At 41.6% G+C, this 24983-nt stretch overlaps 1 long non-coding RNA gene across 1 annotated transcript; it reads left to right on the top strand.

Moving 5' to 3' along the window:
* Positions 1-4: 4 nt before the first annotated feature.
* LOC135250478 (uncharacterized) lies at positions 5-22744 on the top strand. The gene is made up of 4 exons (XR_010328940.1): positions 5-2692; positions 4542-4596; positions 22407-22498; positions 22640-22744. It is a non-coding gene; the product is annotated as an uncharacterized LOC135250478 (long non-coding RNA).
* The last annotated feature ends 2239 nt before the right edge of the window (positions 22745-24983 follow it).

The following is a 24983-nucleotide window of genomic DNA, read 5'->3' as shown; positions in this document are numbered from 1 at the left end:
GTGAACTGAGAGCAACAGAATCTCTTTTGCAGTGGTGACCAGAGGAAATCAATGTGGGTATGAATGCAAGGCACTAATATCCAATCAGATATAAGGGAGTGATGGTGGCTAGACATATAGACACAGAGTAGAGGTGTCAACATAAGACCCCACCAGGAGTTTCATATGGCAGTACAATCACCAGGACTGAGACAGAGAATCCACATTGGCCTGAGATATACAAGAAACCTGTCCAAGAGCCTGCCTGTGAAAACAGGGACGCAACTGCAGATAAGTGGCTGTTGACACTATGGGGCGGCAGCGTAGCATATTGGGAACTGGTACTGTAACCATAAAGGTCACAGGTTCGAATCCTAGGTAGGGCACTGTTGTATCTTTGAGCAAAGTACGTAACCAGTGTATATCCAGCTATATATATGGATGCAATGTAAATGCTATGTAAAGGTTGTGTAAATCGCTCTGGGTAAGAGTGTCTGTGAAATGCCTGTAATGTAATATAATGCAATGCTCGATCACTTCTCCAGATCAGTGTCTAGACCATTACTGATGCTTGACTGTAAAGGTGCAGCAGATCGGAGTTAGTTTTCATAAAGCATACACGAAGCCCAAAATGACAATTTCGCTCATCAGAATAAACCATTTTGCTTTCTTGTTCAGGACTTTCAAAAATAGGAAACAGTGATTTGAATTTTCACACATAACTATAACATTTGATGAGCATTTAAGTTTTGTTGTTTGTGGTAATGTATGGTGACAGGTCATCCTTTTAGAGGGAAATATGATCAAATATAATGTGTATGCATTGCATAGTAAAGGTGACCTAGGTAAGAAAATATGGTATGGCATGGACAGATCAAATACTGTAATTCAGGTAAGGGTATGTAGGGTATAAAGTGAAGGCGTATTCAGAGTCATGTTAATGATTTGAGTGCCATAATTAATACGCTTCTGAATTTTGGTAGCTTTTTAAATTATTATTTACCCTTTTTATTATTTACCCAGACATATACTCATTTAAAATATCATGTATCCCATGTCTAGCAGAAATCTGAAATGCGTAAACTCAACAGGATTAAGAGAAACCTTCTAAGTTAATACAAAGATGTAGTTAATTTTACCTTGGAAGGCTTACGCTTGTTTTGGAAGGCAGAGACATACACATGAAGCATCAAAATGACTTAGTACAATACTTGCCTTCTTACGGCTTATGTATTTTTTCTATATAGTTTCAAAGGCTTGTTTTAAGAAAAAAAAATGTTATATATTATTTTTCTGGGATAATGAACGCACCTCATTGGCTTCATACTGGCTCTAATGTCTGTTGCAGTAAAGAAAAGTGTTTCCATTTCAGCAAAGCAGGCAGCATTTTAACCTAACTTCATAACAGGAAATAAAAACTATCACCTCATCTTTCTCAGGAGGTGTCAAGCTGATTCACAGTTTAGACCCGGTAAGTATATCATGTACCAGTAGAGACATACACATAGCACAGAAACATATTCGCAGTTCATATGAATTACTGTGCGGTCCGTAAGTTGTCGAACAGTAACACAGTTTTTGTCCTTTTGGCTCCGTACTCCAGGACATTGGATTTGAAATACAGCAGTATATTTCAAATATGAAGTTAAATGCAGGCTGTCAGCTTTAATTTGAGGGCATTTACATCTATATGATCAGCATAGGAATTACAGCACTGACAATTATTGTGCTGTCCAAATACTTTTGAACTGCACTGTATATTCATATAGCTTAACACGTACTTCATTGTAAAACAAAGACTTTGAAGATTCAGCTTGTGTATCTTCAATAAGCTGAATACACATCTTCAGTCTAATCAATTTCATCTTCTGTTTACCCTTTATATATAATTTAATAAAATGAAAATAACTACCCATTTAACAATATTCTATTGCCAGTCAGAACATTCACTGAATGTTATTCAGTTTGCAAAGAAATTGAATTGTCAGTCATTATCATTTGGTTTTATTTATTAATGTTTTTACTTAACCTTAATTTAACAAGAAAACCATATTGAAATATACAATCTCTTTTACAAGATTTTCATGATTTGAGGATTGGTTCCATTTCTGCACGTTACAATTGAAGTTTCTTCATGGAATAAAATGTCCTCATTTGTAAGTACAGTAGTCAGAAAATCTTAGGTACACACTTTTGAGAATAGGGAGCATTTTATTCCTAGAACAAACTTTTAATGTCAGACACACAGCACAGGGCAATACATATATGCAGAAAACCTTTTTATTCTTTTAATTCTTGCAATGAGAGTCATGGAAAATGCCAAGCTCTCAGAGTGTAGGCTATTTGCTAGTTTTGACAAAGGTATTTATCAAGCAGCCACCAAGTCACAAACAGACTGAAATATATACAGTAAACACTGTGGGAACTTGAGGTGGAAATGCTGCCTCTGAAATTTTACTCACGATATACCTATACCATTCAGAATATGGCCTTTCCACTTGTCACTCCAGTAAGTTGAATTTTCCAGTAAGGAAAATTAGCCTTGCGATGTTAGATAATGCTCATTTTATCTTGATTTCCATGTCCCCTCCCCCCGCCCCACCAACACCTTTCTACTCTTTCCTGTCATCTACTGTCTAATTTCAACACCCTTTCTCAGTTCAGCAGTCAGAACACATCCGCCGTTGGAGAGAAACTGCCGTGAGGGAGCCTGGTGAGTGACAGTTATTTACGCTTACCTCTTCAATGCTTTACTGTCAAAATGTTGCTAAAATGAAAGTTACTTTTTAACATTGATCCCAAAAGGAAGACTGGTATTATTGGCATATGATATAAAAATATAAGCATATATCCATGTCTTTTTTAGAATTGACTAATTGTAAGAAAACAGCACAGATAAATACATTGTAGCAATACAAGACTCCATTGCTAAATGAATAAAATATTACAGCTATTGTAAATATAGTACATACAGACAGGATACGTGACCCCAACAATGCAGTTAATATATTTATAACAACTCAACATGCAAAAGACAGACATTTGTTGCAAAAGGTTCAGGTACAATCTTACATTTATGGTACAACTCTGATGAATTATGAAAATTGTCATTTTTTACCACAAAGATTTAAAAAATGTTTAATAACCTTTTGGGTTTTCATGATGATGACAATGATGGCGTTGATGGTGATGATGATTATGACAGAGCTGGTAATTATGTCTATGATGACAGTGATGATGATTCTCTAGCGTGTTTTGCTGTGGAATTAGTATAGAACTTGGGTTGAATGCAATGGGCTGGAAGAAAAAACAGAATTACATTTTCTGTGCAAAATGAAAGAAGGAAGAGAACGCCGTTCAGTTAATTTTTCAGTTTCTGTTCACTTAAGCTTGTGATTTGTCCCCATTTCATCAAGAGAAAAATATATACATATTTTATCGTAAATTGTTGGCAAGTGTGATGCATTTCTCAAGATGAAATACTTTTTTAGTATGCTACACACACACACACACACACACACACATACACACAAGCACACACACACATATCAGAATGAGAATGTCAGACACTGCAGCAGTGAGTTTCTCACAGAGCCCATTTCAGAAACCACAAATTTGTGCTGCGATGTGAACCAAAAGGGTGTCTCCCGAGTGAAAGGGGAGGTGAGATAGAGAGGAAGTTCACTGACGGTTAGAAAATAAAGCGAAAGGGTAGGGCCTTATGTTCAATTCTGGTTGGAAAGTCGGTTAAAGATAAACAGCAAGACAAGACCACAACCAACCATAATGGGCAGGTGAACTTTAATTGTGGTAAAGCTAAAAATGGCATCGATCCAGCAAAGTTGATATGTTAAAAATAAGCAGTCTCTTTTCTAGTGCTATGATCAACAAGCGAAAATAGCATGAGATGCTGTTTGAAAGATGACTTTTAACCAGGCTTTTCATATTGGTGTAAACTGTGCTGAAAGGATACTGTTGAATATTCAAATGAAGTTGTGAAGGTGTGGTAAGTGGTTGTGGTGAGTGATTATTCCAACATGTCAAGTTCAGTGTAGGTCTAATTAATTATCTTTTTAAAAAATATGATACACAAATAACCATGGTGCTTAAAAGCCAAGTCAATACATTTGCGGGATACAGCTGAAGATCACTTGCAATACATTTCCTGTGGAATTGCTATTTTTTGTTGGTAACTTCATATCCTCGATTTCCTGCCCGCCTTGCATGTTGTTGCCATGGTAGCACATTGTGTAGAGCATGTTTTTTGTAGTAGCTTGTTGCAGGTGTGCTGCAACTTGCTTTATAATTGTAAAACTCATGCATGATCTGATTAGTCTACAATGTCTTGCATCTACTCAGATCTGGTTTGCATTGGTCATCACACAGTCTTTGTGTTTGATGAAGAATATTTTAGATACTGCACTCTATTGCTGTTTGGTTACCGCACGCTGATTGATTGGTCATAGTCAGAGCTTTAGCAAAGACAGAAAAAGAGCTTAGTATAAGCACACCAAGCCAAGCAATCAGCTCATATGTGTAATTACTGTGCGATTTGATTTCAGAAAATGTATTGGCAACTGGCCTTACTTCTGCAGATTCTACTGTTTTCTAGAGGTGGTAAGTTTTTAAGCGACACTGAAACAAAACTCACACCTCCGCATGTTACAAAAAATTATCATTATTGTGGGATAACTCCCGCCCCCCCCCCCTTGATGGTTTGATGTGCCTGATCAAAAGAAGCAGAGCCTTCTAAACCACTTCAGTATGAAATGAGCAACCTACAAATGAATACAGTTCTTTAAGATACACAGCCAGCCAAAAAAGAGCAAAACAAAGAGCCCTGACAGCTTGACACCATTCATCTGTGGAGGCTACTTAGAGGCAACATCAATGAGCATGTGGTGACCTTTCACCTCCTAAATGCATGATCTTATTAGTCTACCTGGACACCTGGACATTCCCTCATTCAGTTTCATGTAGAATTAGCTTGCCCTCGCATCAATTATCGTAGTATCCTATAACAGTAGACACATTAATACCACTGTTATAACTACTCTACATGAACAACTGCCAACTATCCTTGCTCCCTTTGCTGAATTTTATGGCTCTTTGGACAAATTTACAGATGACTTAAATGATGTCCTCCTCAATGCACTTAATTCAGTTGCACCCTTGTCCATCAGGAAGCACAGCTGTAAAAATATGGCACCATGGTTTAATGACACCACACAAACATGTAAACGTAAATGCAGAAAGCTTGAGCGCAAGTGGCGTATGACCAATTTAGAAGTTCATTGTCTTGCTTGGGACAATAGCATAGCTAAGGACAAACACTCTCTCTCAGCTGCCAAAATGGCATATTACTCACATCTATTAAATTCCAATAAGAACAATCCAAGAGAGAGAAATAAGATACACCTACTGTCAAAATGATTGATCGATCGATACCACGCCCCTTGCCCCGCCCCCTTAATATGGTCCCCCCTCTGATATGGTCCGATTTTCTATGATGTACAAACTGTCAATATTGGAATGATCGGTTTTACCTTTTGAACTCTGCTATGGTTTGGTTGGTGAGGGGGAAGGGTATGGTGAAAGGGATGGGGTTGTTGTTGTTGCAGCAGCAGGGGGGGGGGGGGGGGGGGGGGGGGGGGGGGGACAGGTGTGGGTGGCCTGTGGAGCGCGGGCCCTGTGGTAAATGGTAAATTTCACACAAGGATAATGTTTTATGTCTTTTCTTTTTTCTGAATACAGGCACAGCCCTTGTTTTCAACAGCCATGTAAGAAAGAAATCATTTCTTACAAACAACTCGATTAGCGTCTATTTCATAATATTACTCGCATTTTGAAAACAAGCCCAGGCATGTTTTCTTTTGGCGTTAGTTTAAAGAAAACAAGCCCAGGCATGTATGCATAGTCTTAACAAGCTGAATCAGGGTGTGTTAAAGTGGCATAAGAGAGGTTTTTAAGAAAGCTAAAGTAGAAAAAAGCACATGCGTTAGTTACTTAGCTGATTTCCTGCGACAAAACAGAAGCGGAGGATCTCTAGGTAGATGTTCACAGCTGAGTAGCGAGGATCAAAATGGCCACAGCGAGCCGGTAAGCATGGACAGAGTTAGGCAGGAGCCACTGTAGCTTTAGAGCAATGCCCCCACACAAAGTTTTGAAGATCCCCATCAATCAATAGGCAGCGACGTTTTGTACGGCGGGAGATGCATGCAGAAGGCACAGGCGTGCCCGTGACACATGGTGGGGATGTGGCGGAACAGGTGGGTTCCCTGTGAAGCGCTGGGGAGGGGGGTGAGTACACAGACACGTGCGGACACAAACGGTGGGGTGCCCAGTGAAGCGCTGGGGAGGGGGTGAGTACACAGACACGTGCGGACACATAGGCCTGCCCCGCTCTGATTTAGTATTTTGGGGGTGCAAACAGGATCACGCCCTCTTTTCAGAATGTGTATAAAGTCTATTGGTTTGGAAGCCATAGCAGAGGTGTTGAAGATCTCACAGCAACGGCCTTTGCACAACACGGTTGTCAGAATCGGACATCAGCTCTGTGTAGCCTACGAACATGTCTACCGCTGAAATTTCAACACCTACCTCTGGAGAAGAAGTGATGCCCGAGACGCAGACGGTGTTGCGGTGCCCAAAGAAGCCTTTTGCAGCGTTGGCAAGAGTCCATGCCGGGGTTCTACACAGCGAATGGGGGGCGATGCCGGAGGGTGTCCGCTGCGGTTATCATATTGACGTGGATGGAGATGCTCCAAAAATTTGTTTTTTCAACCTGCATGTTGATGAGGAGTACAGCCCTATTAACACTCGCGGAGCCGTGTGCGAGGCTTGTGACTGGGGCGATTTTAGAAGATGCTATGTGGATGTAGCAACCGGTTTAAAAGACAAAAGTACATTTTTAAGCCGGACCAGCGATGCGACGCGTCAACGATGGATCACCGTGGAGGCGATGCCGCAAATGTGGATGGGGAAAAGAGGCCTGATCATTTGGGGAGGCCTTTTTCAAAACGGAGGTGCTTTAACAGACTCGGTTGGTAACAGCGCATTCTTTTTGTTCGAAGAACTGTATCTATTGAACAACGCGCTTGCTCAAGCCGATAAAATTTTTGAAGACCACCGGCTTTTGAGCTCATTTGACTCTGTGAAAATTAACCTGTGTCGGAGGTTTGAGGAAATGAAGATTTAACAATCGTAAAAACTGTTTTGAAATGTCTACGCACATTTAGGCCATGTATATTATGAAGTTGTAGACTGTATAGAATGTCATGACTGTGTCTTTTATTGTTTTTTGGTGATTAATATGTGCTTTTAAAAATAAAACCTTTTCTTTTTAAAATCATTTTGTTGTCTGTACATTTTCAAAATAAATGTGCCTTTTGCAAATGATTATTTTTCAATAAATGTTATGTTTTAAAAAAAACTTACAACAGCGTCATCTTATATAGTTACTTAAAATATTTAACCATATATGGGCAAGCACACACAGACCCCGCCCCGGCCACACCTTTAGGTGGGGCGATGGTCCTTAAAAGTCACAAAATTTCAAGGTTTTCACAGTCGACACCAGAACTTCAACCAAGGTTAAGACAATGTATAAGCCTTTACGTACGGCCGCGCTTTTCCAACACCCCAAGCCCGCAGAATCTTGGGGATATGACGACAACGACAGGGATGGTTTCCAAGACCAGCAACCTGTTGCAGAGCCATCAGCTGCAGCTCCGGCCGCCTCAGCAGCAGTAGCGGCAGCAGCGGCATCCGCTGCTGAAGATCTCGACAAAAACTTGTTGCAGGACCTGGGGGGTAAATCTGTAAAAATGGATATTACCTATTCACCAGCAAAGCAGTCAGATCCGGACATGGACATGGAGGCATACGACACACCATGCTGCAGCAGGCACACCAAACCAACCGACCACCCGATGCAAACGGCTGAAGTGGACGGGCGCATAACCACCACAGCGATAAACATCATAAAGTCTTTGACCGCCTGCATTCTGGACCATGTTATTGAGGACGATTTAAGAAATGACTGTACAGGCTGTGCTGTGAACCACCCCAGCCAGAGGCGCCACACCTGCTTGTACGATCCTGACCCCTACTACTTCACGGACAACTTTGACAAACTGACGGAAAAACTGAAGCAGCCCTGGTTGGCGGTCCTAATAGCCAAAGCTCTCAGCGTGCTGGGCCTTAAACCAGCACCAGCCCGAATTCAGGGAGCCGTCGATGTCCTGGTTTCGGAACTCAAGGAGGAACCACACATCAGAGAGAAGCTGAGGGGGATAAACCAGACATACCTGGGGCCCGAGAGTGATAAAATCATCAACGATGTCAGGAGAGAATTCTGGGACATTGAGAACGCTCTCCGGCCTGAACTGTGGTCTGCTGACACCCTACCGCTTGATTCTTGTTTAGAAACAGCTCTTTGAAGGGTGTCAAATTCTTGAGCGCATGTCCAATGTATACATGCGGTATTTTATATTCATGGGGAGTTTCTGTACAACACTTTGAAAATAAAAGCCTTGTTTTTCAATATCTTGTATCATTATTGCATTAGTTGTAAGGATGGCTGATGAGAAGTGTATGAAGTCTGTTTATTATTCGCCAGAAAATCCTGGTTCTTATGGGGGTAAAGAACGTCTGCAAAGGGGCTTGCTTGAAACAGCCGGGCATAGGGCGTCTGACAAGAAAGTTAAAGAATGGTTGCAGGGTGAGGATGCATATACTTTACATAAACCCGCCAGAGTACATTTCAAGAGGAATCGGGTTTTTGTGATGAATATTGATTCCCAGTGGCAGGCTGATTTAGTTGACATGTCTAGTTTATCTGTACATAACAATGATGTAAAATTTATGTTGACATGTATAGATATCTTTTCTAAATTTGCTTGGGTTTGTCCTCTTGAGAACAAGAGTGGGGCGAAAGTGGCTCAGGCCTTTGAAGACATTCTCTCACAAGGACGTGTACCTAAAAAACTACAAACTGACAAGGGTAAAGAATTTTTCAACAAGGGGTTCCAAAAGCTGATGAAGAAATACAGCATAACACATTTTGCCACAAATAATGATGTGAAAGCTTCTGTGGTGGAAAGGTTTAATAGAACCTTGAAAACGAGGATGTGGCGTTACTTCACAGCGCACAACACTAGACGGTACATAGACGCTGTAAAAGATTTGGTCTGGTCATACAATAACAGCTACCACAGTACAATTAAAATGAAGCCTGTTGAAGTAAATGAAACTAATAATTTTAAAGTGTTCAAAAATATGTATAGTCTGCTTCTAAAAAGACCTAAACAGCTAAAGTTTAAGTTTGAGGAGGGTGACTCTGTCAGAGTTTCCAAAGTGCGTGGAAAGTTTGCAAAAGGCTATGAACAGACATATACAGATGAATATTTCACTGTTGCTGAAAGGGTCCACAGAACACCGCCAGTATATAAGTTGAAGGATTATGACGGCGAAAACATCGAAGGCACGTTTTATGAGAAGGAATTACAGAAGGTTATTGTGGGCAAAGACAAAACGTTTAAGGTTGAAAAGATAGTAGCGGAGAAGAAACAGAAGGGTAAAAAGCTGGTTTTAGTCAAATGGGTCGGCTGGCCTGAAAAGTTCAACAGTTGGATACCGGCAAGCCATGTGTCTGACATCTAGGACATATAGACAATAAGTTATTTGAAAAGCTTACATGACCCTACAAACGCATTAGGCAACCATGGAGGATACAGGTTTCTACGTTACTCTCCCGAGTAATGCGTCTTTGAGCATTTACCCTGAGAACAAAATTTCAAGCTATACAACCAAGTTTGCCAGACCCATTGAACTGCGTGGGGAGTGGGAGGTTGGCTTAGCCGAAATCCAGTACCCACACACTTGGAGTACAATAACACGTGATGACTGTGCTTTTTATACGTACGATCATATCAAAAAAACTAGAATAGCTCATTCAATTAGTTGCGGGTATTACAAGAATATCCCCATTCTACTGGCTGAAATGAACCACAATTCTGAACCCATGCTGAAAGGAGTTGAAATTGCATATGGTCCTATAAAAAACAAAATTTACATCGTATGCGAGCCACACATCTCATTGTTGGCTGAAGGAAAAATAGCTAGGATGCTCGGTCTCGAACCAGGTGTCAACTTGACATCCTCTAAACCGGTGGCGCCACACCCTGTCGACCTCAGCGCCGGGTTCTATACACTGTACGTCTACACGGACGTTATCGACTACCAACGTGTTGGTGACAGTTTTGTACCCCTGCTACGAAATGTACATATATCCGGAACAAACAAGGACATCATCACAATCTCGTATGAGAAGCCACACTACGTACCTGTGAGCAAGAAGCACATTGACAACATTACAATTGAACTGAAAACGGACCAGAACCAGAACGTAAATTTCCGTTACGGGAAAGTCATAGCAAAGCTGCACTTCAGACCGGTGAAGCACCATTATCACGAGTAAAAGATGGCTAGGTCTGGCCTACACATAGATCCATACAGATCGTTGATTATTATACGGCGCAAGCGGTAATGGTTGCCAGGGTTTAGTGGTGGGAGTGTTATGTATGGTGGGGGGTCTTGGTGGTATTTTCGAGGATTGTTCCGAATGGCTTTGCCGCTACTAAGAAAGGACTCAATATAGCCAAACCCCATTTGGCCTCTGCAGCTAAGAACATAGCCAAGGATGTGATCACTAATGTTGTGACAAGTCGTTTGAACACGGGCGACCAGGAAGGATCAGGGCTCATGGTGATGACGCGACGTAGACAGAAAAGACCTCCAGGGGGGCGTGTCTCAAACATGTCAAAGTCTAAAAAACGGAAGGTGTCAAGCATTCGGCACACAGTTGGTAAAAGCAAGAGGAGGGTGAAAAAGCACACAAAGAAGAAGAAGGTTACAAGGAAAAGTAGATACATTTTTTAAAAATGGCCTAATACACAACATGTCGGGGAATGCATGAAGTCGGAACTGGATCTTTTGCAGTGCCGTATCACAAACAAGCATTGAGAAGAACATCTATGTAGAGGTGCCCCCACTGTCAGCCATTTCAGACACAGGACCTCTAGAGTTCTTTATTGCTGGTAATGGTGAAGATTACATTGACTTGAACAATACACTTTTATACCTTCGCTGTAAGATCACCCGCGCAGATGGTACTAACATTGCGGCAGCTGACAATGTCGGACTGATTAATTACCCCCTAGCGACCATTTTTTCCCAAGTGGATGTTTCACTGGGGGACCGACTGGTGATCAGTCTGTCCACCCCTCCCCCGGTTTTTATGGAATTCTACTGAATTATGGGCATGAGACACTGTCTAACCAGTTCGGCCGGGCTCTTTTATAAAGATACCAGCGGACATATGGAGGATAAAAAGCACAAAAAGGTGACAACGGGCCGAAAAACAGAGCCTATATACCCCAGAAACAAAACTTTTGAAATGCTCGGACACAACCCGGACATGTTTTTCGGAAGGATGTTGATAAATGGTGTCTTTATTAAAATTAAAATGGTTGGGGTGGAAGGTTTCTGCCCCTAATGCCCTGCAGATGACCGTCAATACAATTAAAATGGTGTCCCACTATTTGTAAAAAAAGGTCAAGCGTCTCCCCAGCTGTGAAGCTGGCTTTTTGGGAACGCAAATTGACCACTAATTATAAAATATCCTTTGATGGGGTTTCAGCATGAAGACTTTCTCATTGCCTCAGGTAGTGGGAGTTTGTAATCAGGGGGAATTTATTTTTTGGGCAGCTACCAAAAACAGTAATTATAGGGTTGGTTGTCGGACGCCTTTACAGGGTTTTAAAAACAAGAACCCTTTAATTTCCAACACTATAAGCAGAGTTTGTGGCAATGTATGTTGATGGGCGGCAGTTTCGGCCAAGCCATTTCAACCTGATTATCAAAACAGTAGCGCTATTGGGGGAGTTTTTAGCCTGATCCTCGCTACCGGTAGACTTTTTGAAGGAAGCCCTTGTTAATAAATCGTCAAGAATATACAAGCGGTTCCCGGCTTTATGCTTTCAATCTGGCCCTGATAAGGTTCGGTCAGCATCTACCCCTATCAAGACGGGAAACATGCGACTGGAAATGAGATTCAAAACCGCTGACCAAGAACCGTAAATATGGTAGTTTTGCGTGTTTAACAATATCATTAAGTGAACCAAAAGGGAGGAACTGCTGTATGACTATTTAATCTGAACACCAGAGAATTGGCAGCCGTTTTGGTAACCCCACATAAAAGGAAAAGACTTTAAAGGGGTTTGGCCTCCGGCGGGGCTACCGGATAATAACCCTGCATAATTTCCCCCCCTTTGCATTGTGAATCGCACCCCGAAATAAGCCTGGAGAACCTGGTTTAGCTCTGTTCCGTGCGGATAAAACGGGGTGAATTCTTTACTCCTACGGTAACCCTCCGGACTATGAATATTTCCCAGACAGTATAGAAATTTCCAAGAACTGCGGGCGGATTGTTTACAACACGGTCAAGTGCAAGACCCCCTAAAGCCGACGTGTAGCCACATTGTGTTTTTTCACACCACAGGAAAGGAACCCAGCAGAATCTGTCATTTATCTCTGATCATTTAAAAATGAATGACGCAATGGTTTCAAAATATGTCGATAAAATATATCTGGATAAATGTATGAAAAAAATATTTACTCGTGTATACAGACTTAAACTCTTTTAAAAACCTTTAAAAAATGTCTTGCTTTAAAAAAATAAAGAACACAGGTTTGAAAGTAAAACTCTAATTTTATTAAATCAAATAAACATGAATCAAATTACATTTTTGTACAGGTATCATTTATACTAGACATGTTAAAAATCTAACCATGTTGAACGGTCTAAAACTGGGGTTGAAAAAGCAATCTGGGATTTCCCAATCCTCTCGAGTTTTCAACAGGGTCCCTTGCCCTTGGTAATTTTTGTGCAGGCTTTCGTGCTGCGTACACCGTGATTAGGAATGACAGAAAGAGGCATATTAATTGTGGCTAAAGCCTCAATAAATGTTGCCACCCGGGTCGTCTTGATCGGGAACCTTGTGAGCGCTGAAGTTCTTTATTAGATCCAACATATGCGGCCCTTCCTTTCCCTTGAAACAAACTCCCTTTTTTTTCGTTTTCCCTGTTTTAAATTTCGGATTTAGCCATTTTTCCTAAGCGTGGTGGTTTTTTCTTCTAGATGCACCCTTTTTTATAACGTCCTGAACCAGCTGGGCATCTTCAGTATCGGTAACACCGCTAGAGGTGTTGGGCCCTCTTTGACTTCTGATTCGGAACCCCAGCGGAAAGTAATGTTAATTGGGTTCTTTTCCCTTGTGACAAGACTGAATCTTTGTAAAACAGGGTTCAGCTTTGCCTTCTCATGAGGTCCTACATCAGTCCTTGCTAAGATGTGCGTATGTTTTTTCCAATTCTTTTAAGGGTTTTGGGTTGGCTCTGGTGTATAAGTGAGATTCTTTAATTTACCCAGTTTTTTTGGGGTACTAGATACTTTTTTTGAGCATTTCCATGGCTTAACCCGGGCTTATCAAACTTGTTAAAAAATTTTCACCCTCGAAGGTAAAAACCCCCCTTTTTTTGATTAATTCTTTTTTTTTCTTTTTGACTAGTTTTTTTTTGGGGGGTTTTAATCCTCGATCTTTTTTTAAATTTTTTTCAATAATTATCCTTGGGGTATATTCCCCTAAAACATTGAGAGCTTTTCCAAATTTGTTTATGAGTTTCCGGAGAAGCCGACTGAAAATGGCATGTCTTTGCGCATTGCCCTAAATAGAGCTTTTAAAAGGGCCCCAGTGCCTTTAAAAACCCGTCCGCTTATTTTTTCTTTAGTACAAACCAGGCCACTCGGAAAAGGTACAAACCCTTCGAGGAAACTTTTCCCGGTGTCTGCGCTTTTAAGCCCAAAAAAGGGAATAACCAAAAAGGTTTCTGGTCCATCTTGTTTCGGAAAAATTGGAATGTCTAGGATACATTTTCCCTTTAAAATATTCCCTTTTACCCAAAAGGTTTTGAACAGAACAATGTAGTTGGCTTTAAAGATTTTCGTGCGACTCTTTTCCCTAAAAAAAAAGGTTTTGTACTAAATAATAATTAAGTTTCTATGGTTTATACTTAAAAAAGTTTCCACCCTGTCTCTCTGGCTGTTTCCATCAGGTCATCGATGTTAAAATTGGTTTTGTGTAAAGGCAGCAACGTTTCATCATCAAAGATTCAGAGCCCTATGGGTGTCGCAATCCCTTTCTAACAATTTGATAACGTCCCGGGGGTTAAAAACCATAAGAATGCTAAAAGGTTTCTAGTACCCAAAACAACGGAAAAATTAAAAATCTCCTTATCCCCCGGGCAATCCAAAAATTTTTTGAAAAATGAATTGGATAAAACCATCGCGACATCTTAGCAAGGACTGATGTGGGACCTCAGGGGAAAAGGAAGCTGTCCCCGCTTTTTTAAAAAAAGATTCATCTTTTAAAGGGTGAATCACTAATTAACATTATCTTTCCCCTGCGGGGGGTTCCCGAATCAGGGGCCCCACCCCCTCTCCCGTGTTCCCTAAAATTTGGGGCCGGACGTTAAAAAAAGCTTCCATCGGAAAAAAAAAAATCCCCCAAAATCTTAAAAAAATGGCAAAACCCCAAAATGTTGAAATGGAACGACGGGGGATTTTTTAAAAGGAAAAAGCGGTCCCGGTCCTTTTTGGGATCTAATCGTTCAGCCCCCCCGGTTCCCATCGGGGGGGCCCCGGGGTGGCAAACATTTTAAAAACTTTTTTAATATCCCCTGTCATTCCTTCCGGTGTCCCCCGAAAGTCGCAAAAAAATTCAAAAAAGGGGCCCCTTAAAAACTCGGGGGAAAAACCCCAAAACCTTTTTTTCCCCCATTTTAACCTTCCCCAACATGGTTAGTTTTCATGTCGGTAAAAATGATACGCTGTGAAAAAAAATGTAATTTTTTCATTTTTTGTTTAAAAAATTTTCTTTTAAAAAACCGTTTTTTCTTATCAAAGCATGACTTTTTAAAAGGTTTTAAAGGTTTAATAAAAAAACCCACGAAACTTTTTAAACATTTTCCGTTTTTTTTCGACATTTTTTAAACCAGCGTCACAAAATGATCGAAATTGACTGATTTTTGCTAAAACCCGGCCCCCTTTTAAAAAATAAAACCACAATGCTGGGCCCCGTCGCGTCCCGGGCCCCGTGTTAAAAATCCCCCCCGGGTTTTTTTTCAAATTTCTGATACTGTGGGAAAAAATTCAGGGCGGGGGTTACCGTGGGTAAAAGAATTACCCTTTTTTCCCTTTCAACGGGTTTCTCCGGGGGGGGTTTCAAATGTTTTAAAACCAAAAATTTGGGTTTTACCGGAAAAACTGGGAACCCCCTTTAAAATCTTTTTGTATTTTTTACTAAAACCTCTTTTTGGTGTTCATGATTAATAATGTCATACAACGTTCCCCTCTTTCCCCCTTCAATGTTTTCAAACCCCCAAAAATTTGGTTTGGGTACGCGTTTTTGAATTTTTCCAGTCGCATTTTCCCGTCTTGATGGGGGAAATGGGCTGCCTTTGGGGGCCGTTGGCAAAAACGTGAACCGCATATTCAAAAAATTTTTTTTAACAAGGGGTGGTCATTCTCCGGGGAGGATCGGCAAAAAACTCTCGGGTTTTGTTTTTATAATGGGGGTTAAAAAAACCCCCCCAATTTTTCCCCCCCCAACATCATTCCCAAACCCCTGCTTAAGGGGGGAAATTGGGTTCTTTTGAACCCCCGAAAAACGTCTTACCCCCCAAAACCCAAAATTTTCCGTTTTTGGCCCCCCAAAAATAAATTCTCCTGTTACAAATACCCAGGTAATAAAAGTTTCCCCTGCTGACCCGATCTAGGATATTTTATATTGTGGTCAATGCGCCTCCCCCGCTTCACCGGGGGGCCTGACCACAAATGTGGGCGAACCATTTTAACTTTATTGACGGTCATCATTTAGAAACTTTCTTCCCCAAAACCAAAAATTTTTTTTTAATTCGACCCATTTATAACACCTCCCTAAAAAACTTCCCGTTATGGGGGGCATTTCAAATTTTTCCTTTTTGGGGTCTGTTTTCAGGCCCTTTTTGTCACCTTCTGTCCCCCCCCATTTCGCGGTATCCAAAGGGGCCGTTTGTGTTGGGGCCCGCCCAAATTCGGGGGCTTCCATAACACCCGGGGGTAAATTGGCGACCCCCCGGGCCCCCAAAGGACCCCGGAAAAAATGTGGTGTCAAAAAAACCGCGTCGCTCCAAATTTGTACCATCGGCCCGGGTGATCACCGAAAGGTAAAAAGGTTATTTCAAGTAAATTAATCTTCACCATTACCAGCAATAAAGAACTCTAAGGCCCGTGTCTGAAATGGCTGACAGGGGGACCCCTTGATGTTTTCCAATGTTTGTTTGTGGGGTGAAAAAGCCATTCCCGATTCCCCGCATTTGTGTAGGGGGCCTTTTTTTTAAAAATGTATCTACTTTTTTTAACCCTTCTTCTTTTTTTTTTTTCCCTCTTGTTTTAAACTGTGTGCGAATTTGCCCTTTTTTTAGACTTTGAATTTTGGGGAAACCCCCTGGAAATTTTTTCTGTCTCGTCGCGTCATCACCATGATGATCCTTCCTGGTGCCGTTTAAAGCTTGTCCATTGGATCCACCTTGGCTTTTTCCCCATCGGGCCAAATGGGGTTTGGCTTTTAGTCCTTTTTTGGGGAAAGCCTTGGAAAATCCCCCCCGCCCCCCACCCCTTCCCTCCCCCCAAACCCCGGGCAACCCCGCCTTTTAATTTTAAAAACGTTCTTTGGGGATTTGTAAAACCTGGCCATTTTTCTGTAAATTTTCGGAAAAAGAGCCTGATTTCCCCCGTAAACGTTCTGGTTCCCCGTTTTCAGTTTTTTAATTTTGTAATTGTTCTTCTAATGTATGGGTTTTGGTTTTTCCCCTTTTTTTGGTTGGGCCCTTTAAACCCCAACCCCAAAATTGGTATCGTCCCCGTGTGGCTCAGTTATAGAAGGGGTATCAATTCCCCCCGGTTTAAGGATTCAGGTTGGACCCTGGGGGCCAACCCCCACTTTTTTTCCCGCCAACAAAAATTTTTTTTTCGGGAAAATTTTTTTTTTTTGGGGACCTGCAATTTCCCCCTTTCGGGGGGGTGGTTACAGCCGTAAAAGGGGGATATTCTTGAATCCCCCCTAAGGGAATAGTATTCTTTTTTTTTTAAAAATTTTTTTTTTAAAAAAACCGCCCTTTTTGCCAGTGTGTGGGTTTTTGGAACCCCCCCTAAAAGGTTCAATGGATTGGCGGGTTTTAAAAAAATTTTGTTCCGGGAAAGCTCAAGCGTTCTGGGGAACTAAAACCTTATCCTCCAGGTTCCAACTTTGGGGTATGTTTTTAAAAATTTTGTCAAAATTTGTCAACCCCGGTTTTGGGATCCTGTTGTTTTGGACCAATTTTTTTTTACCCTTCTTTTCCCCTTTCCCCCTCTTTTTAAAAATTGGGCCCCCAATAACCTTCAAAAATTTCCCCCCTCCTTTTTTTTCCCCTCTTCCCCCCAAAATTATTCTGGGGTTTTTTGGAAACCCCTCGTAAAACTCTTATATTTTTTCAAGCCTTTCCTTTCCCCCCTTTGGCCGGCAAAATCACCCTCCTCAAACTTAAACTTTCTTTTTTTTTTAAAACAGACTATACATTTTTTTTTTTAAAAATTTTTAGTTTTTTTTTACTTCAACGGGTTCTTTTTTAATTTTTACTGGCTTTTGAAAGCCAAATTTTTAAACTCATGTCCCCTCTAGTGTTTTTTGGCCCCACCTTTTTAAAAGGGTTTTTTAAACCTTTCCACCCCAAACTTTCACATTTTTGGGGGGGAAAAAGTTTTATCTGTTTTTTCACCCCCTTTTGGAACCCCTTTTAAAAAAAATTTTTTACCCTTGTCAGTTTGTTTTTTTTGGTCCCCCTCCGGAAGAATGTCCCAAAACCCACCCCCCCCCGCTCAGGGAAAAACCCAAACAAATTTAAAAGAATCTTTTTGTAAAAAAATTTTCCCTTTTTATGTACAGATAAACTAGACATGTCCAAAACGCCTGCCCTGGGAATCAATATTCATCCCGGGGCCCGGAATTCTCGGGGGTTTATGAAAGTATTCCCCCCTCCCCCTGCAACCCTTTCTTTTTTGGCCCCCCTTTCCGGCTTTTCAAGAAAAACCCCTTTCGGCCCCCTTCTTTCCCCCCAAAGGGAAATTTTCCCGGAAAAAAAAAAGACTTCATCCTATAAAGGGCCCTCCTTTAATGAATTTAAAAAATTTGAAAAAAAAGGCTTTTTTTTAAAGTGTTTAAACCCCCAGTATAAATCCTTATACTTGGACTGTCAAAATTTTAAACCCCAAAAAAGCTGTTTCTAAACAAAAAAGGGTGGGTGTCGCAACCAATTCCCCCCGGGGCGTTCTTGCCCGAATTCTTTGACATCCCTTAATTTTTCCTTGGCCCCAGGTATTCTGGTTTTTCCCCCCCTTTTGATTGTGGTTCCCCATTCCCCAACCAGGCCCCCCGGCCCTAAACGGGCTTGGGGGTTAAAAAGGCCCACCGCTGAACGGCTATTGGAAACCGGGCTGCTTCATTTTCCGTCGTTTTTTTAAAGTTTCCGGAAAAAGGGGGATTTAAACGGTGTGGCCCCCCGGCGGGGCCAGGCCTGTAAATTTTTTGCCTCAATAACATGGTCAGTGGGGGAAAGGGTTTTGATGTTTATTTTGGTTTGGGCCCCTTACCGCTGTTGGTGGGTTTTGGTTTTGGGGGCCCCCGGCACGGTTTTATCCTCCCCCCTGTCCATGTGGGCCCGCCGGGGAATTAATATCCTTTTTTAGATTTCCCCGGTCTGCAAAATTTTTTGAATCTTCGGGGGGATCCCCTCTCCCTTCTACGGGGAGCTGCAGCTTTTGGGTCTGCAACGGTTGCGGTTTAAACCCCCTTTTTTCCCCCTCCCCAAAATTCCGGGGGGGTGTTCCCCCTCGGGGGAACCATTTCTTTGGTTGGGGTTTTGGTTCGACTGTGAAAACCGGGTTTTGATTTTAAGGACCACCCCCCCCACCAAAGGTGTAAAGTCGGGTTTCCCCCTATGGGGAAAATATTTTATTAAAGTTGGGGGTTTTTATTTTTAAAAACATAACATTTTTGAAAAATAATCTTTGCAAAACACTTTTTTTAAAAATGTACAAAACAAAATGTTTAAAAAAAGAAAATTTTTTTTTAAAAAGCAATTTAAATCACAAAAAAAAAAGCCAAACCGGGTTCTCCCTCCAATTAAAAACATCCCAAATTTTAAGGAAACTTTCAAAACTTTTGGATTTTAAATCTTCATTTCCTAAACCTCGGGGTTAATTTTCAATCAAAAAAAGCTGGTTTAAAATTTTCGGCGGAAAAATTTTTCAAAGATCGTTTTGAAAAAAATCCTTTCCCCGGTTGAAAAGCACCCCTTTTTTGGGCCCCCAAAGCCCGGCCTTTTTTTCCCCTAATTTTGGGGCATGCCTCCCGGTGACCATTTTTTTAAACCCCTGGTCCAAAAATTCCTTTTTTTTTAAACCGGTTGCAACCCCCTTTTCAAAAAACCCCATCTGGGCCTCCCCCCCGGTTTTTTGGGCGTCCCCTAAAAGCGGGAAAAAACAAATTTTGGGATCCCATCCCAAAAATGATAACGCGGGGGAAACCCCCGGCCCCCCCTTGCAAAAACCCGGATGGGCTTCCCGCTGAAAAATTGGGGGCCCCCCCTTGCGTCTCGCATCCCTTTTCCAAAAAAGGGGGGGTTTTTTAAAATTTAAAAACTTTGGGGTTTTGGTTCCCAGGCTGTTCCCCTTCTTGCCCTGTTTTAAAGGCTTGCTTTGGGTCTTCACCCTTCTAAGCCAATAGATTTATCACTTCTGAAAAAAGGGGTGATCTGCCCCAAAATACAAATCAGGGGGGCGGTTGTCCGCGTTCTTTCTCACCCCCCCCCACCTTCCGGGGGGCCCCCCTTTTGTAAAATTTTGGGCTCACCCCCCCCCCACCCACGGGAACCCACCTTTCCCCTTTAAACCCCCTATGTTCCCCCTTTTCCTTTCAACCCCCCCTTTTTCCCCCCTCCTCCCTTTTGTTGTTCCAAAAAAGTGGTTGAAAGCTACATGGCTCCTCCCCAACTTGCCATCCCGGCTCGGGCCTTTTGATCCCCTGCGGCATCTCCTAAAAATCCCCGTTTTGGGAAAAACAGCAAGTAAAATTTTTTTTCCTTTTGTTTTTCCCCCCTTTATGCCACAACCCTGATTCAGCTTTTTAATATCATTCCCCGGGCTTTTTTTTTAAACCCCCAAAAAACATCCTGGGCTTTTTTAAAAACGAAATTTTTTTGAAAAAGGCTTTGGGTTTTTTAAAAAGATTTCTTTTTAATGGCTGGGAAAAAAATTCCTGTATTCGAAAAAAAAGACTAAAAAATTACCTTTTAAATTTACCTTTTTCCCCAAGGGCCCCCCCCCCCCCCCTGCCCCCTGCTCCACAGGGAAAACCCATCCCCCATCCCCCCCTCACCAAAACCTTTAAAAAAATAAAAAGTCTTTTTCCTATTGACGTTTAAATCTTTAAAATTTCAAACCAAGGGGCGGGCGGGCGTTTCCCCTGTCAATCGACGTATTTCTTTTTCTCTCTTTCCAAATTCCCCATTTGAATTTTGCCAGACTTCAAAACATCACCTTTAGTTTTTGGGGGGTTTTAATAATTCTTTGTAAACAAGATTGACCCATTGAAATAATGTCACTAGCATAGCCCAGCCAGGACACGGGATCGTTAAATTTAAAATTTTCCTTTTCAGTGAGATAAAATTTCTTTATCTAATTTTTAAAACAATCATAAGGGGGTTCCAAATTTTGGGCATTTCCCCAAATCTACTCCTGTGGCCCCTGTCATCCCCACAAAAACTTTAAAAAAGCTACTTCCCAAATTTTTGCCCCCCAATCTCAAAATTTTTAACCCCCCCCCTCTCCCCCGGAATTCCTTATTTTAAAACTGCTATAATTAATCCTTGAAAAAAAAAGTCTGAATCCTGGGAAATTCTTCAGCCCCAAATTTTAAACCCCCCTTTTTTATCAAAAAATAAAAACCTGAAAACAATTTAAATTTTCACTTTAAAACCCCTTTTTTGACTCTATGGTAAATGACCTTTTTGGCTGTAGACTCCCACTCATCCACAGTATTCTATTCTTGATCTGGCGCGCTTTCCCAACCGTGGAAAAACAAAATTTTTTAAAAACCCTTAGAAACGACTTTTGGGGGCCGGATCAAAAAAAAATTGCTACATTCTTATTTACTAAACAGGACTCAAAGTGTGATTTTTAACAATCTGATCTCTAATTCTGTTGAAGTAAAATTTAGTGTGCCTCAGGGCTCGGTTCTAGGTCCCCTGTTATTTTCCATTTATATGGCACCCCTCTGAGATCTTACCCAGAAGTATGGCATTAACTTTCATTTTATGCTGACGACACTCAGCTGTATATTGCACAGTGCCCGATTATCCTCCCAACTTTCAAATCTAGAAAACTACCTGGCGAAATAAAACATGGCTATCTGTGAATTTTCTGCTCTTAAATGTTGACAAAACTGAGCTGTTAATAATTAAATAAGTAAACATAAACATATTTAAAAATTTGACCATTACCCTTGCGGCTGTAAAATATCACAGAGCCCTACAGTCAAAAATCTTGGTGCAATCTTTGATCCATCCCTCTCATTTCAGACTCACATTAAGGCCATAACTAAGACAGCATTTTTTCATCTTTGCAACATTTCAAATCCACCAATCTTAACAATGACTGATGGCGAAATCTTGATTCACGCATTTGTATCTTCCAGGTCAGATTACTGTAATGTCCTTTTCCAGTCTACCTAAAACAACCATTAAAAGTCTCAACTTGTTCAAAATGCTGCACCAAATCCTTACAAAAACAAGAAAAATATGACCTGCTCCCATCCTGTTGTTTTGCTGTTTTTGATGATGTTCCTGTTGTTTTGTTATTGTTGTTATACTGTTGAATCTTTACAATCTTTTATGTTTTTAAATGTACAGTGTGTAGAGACATCTGTGAAATGCATTTTAAATAAATGATAACCTGACTATATCAGTTCCCTGGTTTGACGCATAACTATACGCACTTAAACCATAGGCAACATGACGAGCCCAGATGAGTTGAATAACCTTTTCTTTGTCATTAAACATTTTCTTATAATATATTGGATTGATTAATAGAAAATTATTCTGGCAGAAGCCATTTATTTGAACGTGACATTACAGAAGTGACAGTCAAGCAGCAGTGATTCTTTCGGTGTTGGTTGTGTATGCTTTGATTTGGGAAACATGGCCCCGTGTTGATATCCTCTCCTCATCAGTCCACCCCAGGGAGGAATGTCCCAAAACAATTGTGAACTCATGTAGTGACTGCATTCGAGCCGGACCCTTCTGCATGTGGTGTAATCAACTGGTGAGCAACAACCTGCCACAGCTCAGTTCTGGTTAACGTCTTCATTTCTCATAAACAAACTTGTCACATAGAAGAGTTGTCTAGTTTCATTACTATCTTAAAATCTCCTGACTCCCAGTTATTTCCGTGCATCGTTCTTAGAACTTCACCAAGAAGGGCGAACTGAGACGCAATGCGCCTGTACACCGAGGCCCTGCTGATGGAGAAAGGCTGTGACCCAGCTACATCATCTCTCCTAACAGCTCCACTTCCTGGAGAGGGACGATCCTGTTTAAGGGCTCTCCCCAAAGGATCCCATCAGCTCCCCACAGGAAGTCAAGCTGCTGCTCAGGCCTGGTGGGTGTTTTACAACATGGCTGCAGGTTGCAGATGTAGTCCAACTGCTGACATAAGTGTCACTACAGTGCCTGCCATCTTCCCTTGAGCTCTGAAATGCAATAGTTACTGTTTAAAATCCATTAGGGTGCTGTCTGTGGTAACCACACACCCTCCCGTTCAGGTTTAAGCGGGCTGAAGACTATCCTGTGGTTTGTACTACTTGATGGACCTTTCCTACTCCATGAAAGATGACTTGAGAAAATGTGAAGAATCTCGGAGAGAATCTCAAACTCTGGGGAAAATTATCTCGAGCTCGCATAGGTAATATCAGCACCATCTGAAAACCAATGTGAAGAGTCTACCATAAATACAATGATGAGTTTGTAAATGGAGCAGGTGTTTGTACAACGTTTTCTTTTTATAATAGGCTTTGGGCGTTTGTTGATAAGACTGTTCTCCCCTTCTGACATCAACAAAAAAGCTGGAAAAACAGTGCCGGAGGAAGAGCACTGCCTGCCAGTCTGTTTGCCGCTGAAAAACAAAGACTCATCTTAAAACTGGACGAACATCGTCTGAGGCTGGCAGAGACTCTGGGCCCTTCTCAGTGGCACGACCTGATGACACAGTCCTTAGAGGAGGAGGAGGGTAGGATGGATGCAGCTTCCAGTCGCGGTGACCCGGGAAATGAAGTGCCACTGCCGGCAGCCCATTTTACTGCCCTGCGGATCGGTTTATAGTGGCGCAGAAGTGAGCCTCTCCGGTTCAGAGGGTACAGAATAAACCGGATCTCTGCTGGGAACCGCATCAATCGTTTACACTTTTGTGGAGACGGCGCTTTTGAGTCGGCCCTTGTCGGACATAGAGCAAGCTATTCTGCTTCTCTGTCTCTGGCTCACCAAGCTCATCTGTTAGCGCTTTGGCTGAGGTCTGTTTCTGCAACAGAGCTGCAGCCTGCAGTACAGCAGCGTCTGTTTCAGCAGGAGACCTGCAGCCTGCAGTAAAGCAGTGTTTGTTTTGCAGTGGAAGCTGTGGCCTGCAGAAAAGCAGCAGCGTTTCTGCAGCGGGAGCTGCGGCCTGCAATTGGCGTGATTTTGCCCTTGATAAAATCATGATCATCAGCAAGATCATGATTTTACTCAGTTAACTTCATCAAACTGAAATTATGGATAAAGCAAGTCACAGAGTCAGATCAATAAAAGCTGTCTGTCATTCTCATTCCAAGACACATGAGATCATTACAAAACCCCAAGGAATAACAGTACTCATTACAGTAATTGTAGTTCAATCAATGGCTTGTTCACTGGTCAGTTAAATTTTCACAAGGGCTATGGTCTGAGGAATATCCATCACAAGATACAAAATAGTTTTCTGGAGCATCCTTTTTGTATAAGAATGACTAAACAGGATTACCATTACAACAGAGAGAACAGCATACCACTACTGGAAATGATCTGAAGTGTTCTTTACTTTCAAGAAGCTTTTGTGTAAAGTGATATCATTTGTGTACTTTCAAAGAGGATATTTGCTACAAAAACCAGTACAAGGGAAGCAGTTAAGGAAGACAGCAATGTGCAGAAACTGTCTGTTTAGAGAAAGAAAACTGTCCAGTGCACTCTGTGGGCAAAGCAGAAATCTTGTGGTTGGATAGAAAATAGGTAAAAATATCTATGGAAACCAACGCCTGACAAACTATGAGGACAACTACTTTTTTCTTGTTTTAATTCTGTGTTTTGGTTCATGTTCAGTTTCAGGAACTGTGAACAGTTAATTTGAAGTCGTCCAGATTATGTATTACCACTTAACAGTGAGTTTAAAGACCAAACATCAGACCATCGATTTTGTGCTAAGTCTGTGAATGACAGAACGCAAATCCTTCACGCGTGACGACCTATGGTGATACTGCATTTGTAAAATGTCCTGGGTTGCAACATAACATTCATGCTGACGCCCAACAGATGCCTGAATTAACTGCCATGGCCTGTCCCCCATTGATGCAGGTTTGGAGCATGCAAATGTTGATGTGTCTAGGGTCATTCTGTTCAGATCAATATCGTACTCTGTTGCAGAGAAACATCTGCCAAAACCACCCCCAAACCCTCCTGTCATCATCAGCAGATGGTGGTTCTCTTAATTATAACACACTGTTCATTTAATTGGGCAATCGACA

This window comes from Anguilla rostrata, chromosome 3, assembly GCF_018555375.3.
Source record: "Anguilla rostrata isolate EN2019 chromosome 3, ASM1855537v3, whole genome shotgun sequence".
Lineage (NCBI taxonomy): Eukaryota > Metazoa > Chordata > Actinopteri > Anguilliformes > Anguillidae > Anguilla > Anguilla rostrata.
This window is presented reverse-complemented; position numbering and strand designations above follow the sequence as displayed.